Raw genomic sequence first — 8168 nt, 5'->3', positions numbered from 1 at the left:
GTCCCATCAGTAGAATTTTTCTTGTCTCATGAATTCTGCAGGTTATACAATTATTAAACCAGCAGTAAATCTTTATTAACTATGAAAGAAACAAGAATAAACAGCACTCAGAATTAGAAGTATGTAATGTAAGTATATATTTTTAAGTAAGGGTAAGTATATATGTCATTTCTTTGGTTCATTCAGTGCCTGTGGAATTCAGTGAAACCATTTGGTCCATCTTTATTTATTCCACACACAACCCATTATACTGCTTTAAAAAATTACAGCTCCCCTACAACATTTTAATGAAAGCTGTCGTACACTATTCACAAACCGGCACTGTAATTCTTCCATTTTTGCACTGCTGATGAAAGCTAACGTTGCCTTTCTGTTTATGACTGCCTTGGCAAGCGAAGTGAACAGAGTCCCCATGCTTTATATACATTTTTTGCCTTCTTCCATGGGATAGCTGTATATTATGGACTTCCATAATGTGAACATCCACAGTGCAGGGCTCTGAAACAAACACAACATGTTTTAATGGCTGTTTTTATGTTTAGTGATACAAGACATATTACAGCTAATCACTAACGCCCCTGCCTTTCTGTGACAAAACATTTTGTGTGGTACAGTTTTACACTGACTGATTTAGTAACGATCTACACATAAACTCTGTCTCTGATTACTAGAGAATTGTGCTAGCCTGCTGTTTGTCTACCAAGCGATCACCTATTCTAGTGAGAGAAGCATAGCCCCATTACAAAGAATTGGACAAAAGAGCAGTTCAAGAGCACAACAGTCACATGACTGCATATATTATGGACTGCACAGAATAGTTGACTAGTCAAGAAAGTAGTTCTTCTGCTAAACACAAAGCCTAACCTACTTTATTATGTGACATCTGCCAGCAGCCACCGGTAGCAAACTTTTAACCATTTTACTATGGTAAGTGATGACTAGTCAGTATTCTTTGAATGATTTGGAAAAATGAAAATCAAGCAAATGCAAGTCCTGATAACAGCAGAAAATGGTCTCAACAACCTCAAACACAATATCACATCTTCATGAGCACTATATGATGAGGGGAAAGTTAGGACAACTGTGACTTGACAGGGGCCCCAAACATGTATTTATTGAGTATGAGTTGTTGGGCCCAGTCTGATGTCTTTTCATAGGGTCCAAAATCCCTGGCAGCGCCCCTGCACATCTGTAGCACCAGAGAATTTCTACAATCGCATGTTTGTGCTGAATGTTCTGTACTTACCTAAGCATCTCACATTTCCTATCCATTTGCCTTGTCTGCAGGTCATGTGGGAATCACCATCCTTGATGTAGTATGAAGGACAGTCATATGTAGCTATTTCACCATCCTTGTATTGTTCTTTTATGTCATATACCGCATGTGCGATCGATGGAGGCTGGCCACACATTTCTGTTAACACATACACGCAGGTATAAATGCAAAAGTGAACATATAAAGTAGTATTGCTCTGTGTCTGTTACCTTAAATTCAGTGACCCATTACAGTAAAAAAACCAATGAGTGGGGCAGAGAGATTGAAAAACCAGGAATTGTGCACGATTATAATAATTACACAAGTTTCGCTCTCTAGTCTTGCGCTACTTCTAGACGAATGTAGGTAGCTAATGCTAGCTAACTCTCTAAAGCTGTCATTCAATCTGTTAGCACTGTGTAATCTGTATACATGAATCACACTCATCTCAAATCTTGACAAGGAGGTCTGTTTATAAATGTGCTATGCCTAATAATGTAGGAATCCACTTACACAAGTCTTTTTTGGGGGGGTTGACGCGAGTGTGTGACGACCTCTGCATGCAGTTAGCACTATTTTAAAAATGAAGCTAACTATTCTTGTACTTATTAGATACAGCCTTCACCATTTTCTGTACTAGAAATATAAAGACCATAAAGAAATCTGGAACCGGCCAGGATCCTTAAGCCATTAAGCCCTGATAGAAATGGTTCTGTGGGCCCAAGTACAGTTAGCTAACCGTGCTGAAAAAAGCACGCCCAGTGTGTTTGTAAGCTTTCCATAATATTGTCTAAAACCTTTGTCAGCAGTAAGGAATCTAGAGTAGACTGGTTACTCACCAGTGCAGGGACGCAAATTCCGCCAGCGTTCGTCCTGATCACAGGTGATGACAAGCCTTTCAGGTTCATATCCAGGAAGACACTCATACTCAATACGTTCACCAGGTTTATATATAGGTCTTAGGTTCTCCAGCGTCTTTGTGTTATTAATTGTTGGCGCCCGACACCCAATCTCTGAAAAACAGCAAAGACTTACTTCATGCTTTTCCACTTTAAAATAAGAAACTAACGAACCACATGACTAAGACAGGAGCTTACCAGTACACAGAGGTTTTGGAGACCAGCCGTCCTCTGTACATGTGGCACTTCTAGCTGTTGCCCGATAACCCCGTTCACAGAAGTATGATTTACTGACCCCTAGTCTTCTGTCCCCACTAAAGTAGTAGTAGACACTAGTCACATGCTGGTTGTAGGGCATTTCGCAGGTAATGGCTGCAAAGATGTCAGTTTTCATTAGTGTATGTTATTTCTAGAGGACCAACAATATTTTTATATGTCTGTGTTTTGTATATGTATATGTAAGTTTTTACCTTCACACACTGGAGTGTGTTCCCATTGACCACTTTCTTTGCATCTGATTCTTTGTGATTTTGTTCTCAATCTATAAAGCCAGTGATTCTCAGAGCAGATAACCTCCACACTCTCTCCAGGCCTAAATACAGTTTTCCCTTCTGGTTTGGTTTTAGTTCCATGTGCAGTTGGCCCAAGCAGACAAGTGACCTCTGTTGTAGACAAAGTAAGACAAAACAGATATCTTCAGTTGATATAAAAAATAACAGACCAGTGTACTAAGGTGTTGCCACTATGATCCGAGGATCTCTGGTTCAAATCCTGGGTCTTAGAGACCTTGCACTCCCAGGGGTGGGTTGATGGCACTTCCCCCCTACATCACTACTGGTGTGATCTTGGTCAGCACAGGGGTTAGCTAGCTGTTGTGTCGGAGGCAGGGAGCTGCGCTTTACTCCTGGCAATGCTGCATCAGCGGCAGTTTAAAAAGAGGAGTTGGCACATGTGTTAAAAGAGATGTGCTAGTCTTTATCCTCGTAAAGTTGCGGGCATTGCTGGTGATAGGGGATTGGCTTCGGGTGATTGGTCTTCCAGATTGAGTAGAAAATGAAGTAAAAATCTAAATGAATGATTTAAGAAAAGAAAGAATTAAAAAAAGAATCATTTAAAGAGATGTTATATTTTCTACACTGCAGTAGAAAGAATTTACAGTTTAAATACTAGAAAAAAACTGACAATGTATCTTAAAAGTGGAAGTAACTGCATCTATTTGTGGATTTTATTTTCCTCTGCTTTCTAACGTTACTTCATGTTAACGTCATTGAAAATGTGGTCTTCAAATTACTATTAAAAATGGAAAACATGGATTTCTATAGCAACAGAAATGACTCATTAGTTGAATGTGTGTTTTTTTTTATTCAGTATTTTAAGTGTTTTGGGAACAACATAAGATTTAATAGCTTTCGTGATATTATCTAGATATCTCACCTACATCTACATGTGGCACATTCTCAAATTCACACTACCATGCAAAACTTTGGAATCAGAGATTTTATTAATAAGTCAAGATACATATATGATTTCATTATGATCCTGCTGATCTACAACTTCTTATCTTATTATTTGTGATTTTGTTCTCAATCCATAAAACCAGTGATTCTCAGAGCAGATAACTTCCACACTCTCTCCAGGCCTAAATACAGTTTTCCCTTCTGGTTTGGTTTTAGTTCCATGTGCAGTTGGCCCAAGCAGACAAGTGACCTCTGTTGTTGTTGTGCGTTTTTTCCCCCCCATTTGCTGTGTAACTGAATCAGGACCAGGAATTGTGCATGATTATAATAATTACACAAGTTTTGCTCTCTAGTCTTGCGCTACAACTTCTAGACGAATGTAGGTAGCTAAAGCTAGCTAACTCTCTAAAGCTGTCATTCAATCTGTTAGCACTGTGTAATCTGTATACATGAATCACACTCATCTCAAATCTTGACAAGGAGGCCTGTTTATAAATGTGCTATGCCTAATAATGTAGGAATCCACTTACACAAGTCTTTTTTGGGGGGGTTGACGCGAGTGTGTGACGACCTCTGCATGCAGTTAGCACTATTTTAAAAATGAAGCTAACTATTCTTGTATTTATTAGATACAGCCTTCGCCATTTTCTGTACTAGAAATATAAAGACCATAAAGAAATCTGGAACCGGCCAGGATCCTTAAGCCATTAAGCCCTGATAGAAATGGTTCTGTGGGCCCAAGTACAGTTAGCTAACCGTGCTGAAAAAAGCACGCCCAGTGTGTTTGTAAGCTTTCCATAATATTGTCTAAAACCTTTGTCAGCAGTAAGGAATCTAGAGTAGACTGGTTACTCACCAGTGCAGGGACGCAAATTCCGCCAGCGTTCGTCCTGATCACAGGTGATGACAAGCCTTTCAGGTTCATATCCAGGAAGACACTCATACTCAATACGTTCACCAGGTTTATATATAGGTCTTAGGTTCTCCAGCGTCTTTGTGTTATTAATTGTTGGCGCCCGACACCCAATCTCTGAAAAACAGCAAAGACTTACTTCATGCTTTTCCACTTTAAAATAAGAAACTAACGAACCACATGACTAAGACAGGAGCTTACCAGTACACAGAGGTTTTGGAAACCAGCCGTCCTCTGTACATGTGGCACTTCTAGCTGTTGCCCGATAACCCCGTTCACAGAAGTATGATTTACTGACCCCTAGTCTTCTGTCCCCACTAAAGTAGTAGTAGACACTAGTCACATGCTGGTTGTAGGGCATTTCGCAGGTAATGGCTGCAAAGATGTCAGTTTTCATTAGTGTATGTTATTTCTAGAGGACCAATAATATTTTTATATGTCTGTGTTTTGTATATGTATATGTAAGTTTTTACCTTCACACACTGGAGTTTGTTCCCATTGACCACTTTCTTTGCATCTGATTATTTGTGATTTTGTTCTCAATCCATAAAGCCAGTGATTCTCAGAGCAGACAACCTCCACACTCTCTCCAGGCCTAAATACATTTTTCCCTTCTGGTTTAGTTTTAGTTACATGTGCAGTTGGCCCAAGCAGACAAGTGACCTCTGTTGTAGACAAAGTAAGACAAAACAGAGATCTTTTAAAGTAAATCCTACACAGCTAACACGGACTACTTGCCTCCTACAGCAGTGCTGCAGTAGTCTCTAGAAAACAAAATCCAGTTCAAATACTAGAAATAAAATGTCTAACAGTTTATCATTACAATGGAGAGAAATGATTACAATAGCACCAGAAATCAATCACCATATGAGGAAGATGACAAGCTAAAACAAAGTTAGCAAGGTTCTTTATTTTATTATCAAAATTAATCAAAAAAGATCAAGATATTTCCTCATTAATAATAAAAAACAACACATTTGCATATTTAGTGCTTTTGCATGTAATTCAGACAAATAGGAATATAGTTGTCTTCCGTCATTTTTCCAGGCTCAAAGGCAATTGGAAACCTCACATGAATGACCAATCCTAAGTTTATATCAACTAAAAAGTAGCCTCTATAATCTACAATTAAATATGCTCCCTAAACATCTGGTAAAAGTTTACATGCTACTGTTACACAAAACCTATTACCTTTTAAACCATATACATTAAGTTCTGGGAAATGGAATACTGGGTATGCAATTAACAGATGCAATAGCAGTGGTATTGCTATAAAAATACATGTAATTACAAATAATTGATTAATGATCAGTTAAAAATATATGAGTCATTAGTGTAAAACATATAAAAGCAAAAAATGCCTTACCAGCTTGTGTTGAGGTACAACTGCAGAGTATGAAGAGCAGACTGGGGATAACTGAACTCCACTTCATTGTGCTGCAAAGAAAGACTGTGATGATAGCAAGACTAAGCAGACTGAATGGCAGCTTTCAGCAAAGTTAATATTTCCCTATTAACTAAGGCCCGCCCATTCCGTTTTTAACAACAACAATCTTACTATGTGCAATAATTTATATATAGAATAAATAAATAAATGTATATATATATATATATATATATATATATATATATATATTCTATTCTATGTATATGTTTTTATATGTCAGTGCTGTCTGATATGTCTACTTTTCTAGTGTAACACACTGGAGCCTGGAAAAACAACATTTTGTTTAGCTGTGCACTCCTGCTGTATAGTCTAAATGACAATAAAGTTCACTTTGACTAGATCAGCTTCCAGTTTTAAAAGCTCTGCTTTATGCTGGGCTGGGGAAAATGACTCTATATTGCTGTTGTACTTTATTAAATTGTATTATCAATTTTATTAAACTTTATTAAAGGTACAGAAAAACAGTAATCATGCAGGAATTTCCTGGAACAAAAAGGAAAACCTGAGCTGATATATCATTTATTCCCCCAAAACTCAATGAGGAGTTAAGAGTTCTATTCAAAACATCTGTTAACAAAATAGTTATCTGGCTAGGACAGTACGAGTAGCAAGGTGGGGCACAGGGTGGGCATTTACCATCTGTCCACCCAAAGAACTACAGAAAACTAAGAGAAAATAAGTTTTCCCTTTTTGCATTTTTTTCCATTATTAATCTGCCTATTAACGATTCAGAGAGATGCAAAACAAGAGGTCGAGCAACATTTAAGCAGTGTAGACAGAACCTTAAAACCTTTCCAAACCATGCCTTGGAAAGATAAAATACGTTTAAGTTAAAATGACCCTTGACCATCCCCAAGCACCATCTAACCAGAGCTGTACAAACAGTGGTTCATGGGTTGTTTGGTTTGTCTAGACTCCAGACACAATCATTATTTACTCACTTTGAACTGAATCAGAGGTTGGTGAAGGTTTTCAGTAATTCGCGTCATTAAATTCACATCCACGGATTAGCCATAACATTAATACTGTTAATAACATTGAGTTCTGTCAACATTGAGTCACCAAAACAGCTTTGCCCCATCAAGGTACGACCTTCACAAGACCTCTGAAGGTGTGCTGTGGTATCTGGCAGCAAGATTGTGAGTAGAGTCTCCCAGTCCAGAAATGACAGAACACAATCCATTATTCTGCTAACTGAAGGAAGCTAATCTGAATTTTTTATTGTTAATGTATATTCAGTACTATTTTAGGCACTGTGATGTTGCTTCATGATAACACACGACCCAGAGTGTTTAACAGTATTTAAAAATTTGGAAAATCAGTGAAATAAAGAAATAAATAAATTGAGCCATTAAAGTATCATTTAATATGTTTTCCTTAAGAAGCAGCTTGTTGCTACATCAAATTAGCAAACGCCACTCACTCACACATATTGGTTCATATGATTTATTTATTTAATAACTTATTATTATTGAGTGTTTGTGAAAAAAAGACCTGTTAAAACACTTCTCGATCAGCTTGCATGGCTGGAACTAACATTTCTTAAGCTCTCCTTGTGAGGGTCTATGTTGGTAGCCGCTGTGCAGCACTGTGGCATTCATCACAGCTTGTAAGTAAAGCTGAATGCAGTGGCGGTTACTAACCACTCGTGATACTGGGCAAGCATTAGAAGCTCTGTGGTGTACTCACTGTTGCAGAGTGGTAGGCCGTGCTCCATACTGGTATCGATGACGCACTCTTTGCTGGTGCTTTCTGTCTCTCGCCATGTGCCCCAACCAGTCGGCTTTCTCTCTCACAGCCTCTGTCCTTAGTTTTCTAGCTACTCGTATGAGGATCCTTCCCATTTTCTGCTGTCTGTGTTCTACCTTTCTGGCCATATGAGTACACCAAAAATATCCCACACAGTTTCACCTGTGGCTACCTTTGAAAACTAGTTCAGTTTGGTGTGAAAACCATACATCTGGCAACTCTGGGTAGCTGCATGATAAAAGCAAAGAGAGAGAGAGAGTGATATAACTCCACTTTTCAGATTGCTGAAGTGTGCCACCTCCACATTCAAACTATGTGCATTTTCTCTTGACACCAGCTATTTGCATATTAGCCATTGGTCTTCAGACACCTATATTCTGAATGCTGGTTATGCTGTAGGAGCAAGTTACCATTTTCACTGTATTGAGTATTGCTGTAATTGTCAACG

The sequence above is a fragment of the Salminus brasiliensis genome, chromosome 17 (genome assembly GCF_030463535.1).
Source record: "Salminus brasiliensis chromosome 17, fSalBra1.hap2, whole genome shotgun sequence".
Classification (NCBI taxonomy): domain Eukaryota; kingdom Metazoa; phylum Chordata; class Actinopteri; order Characiformes; family Bryconidae; genus Salminus; species Salminus brasiliensis.
Note: the sequence above shows the minus strand (reverse complement) of the source record.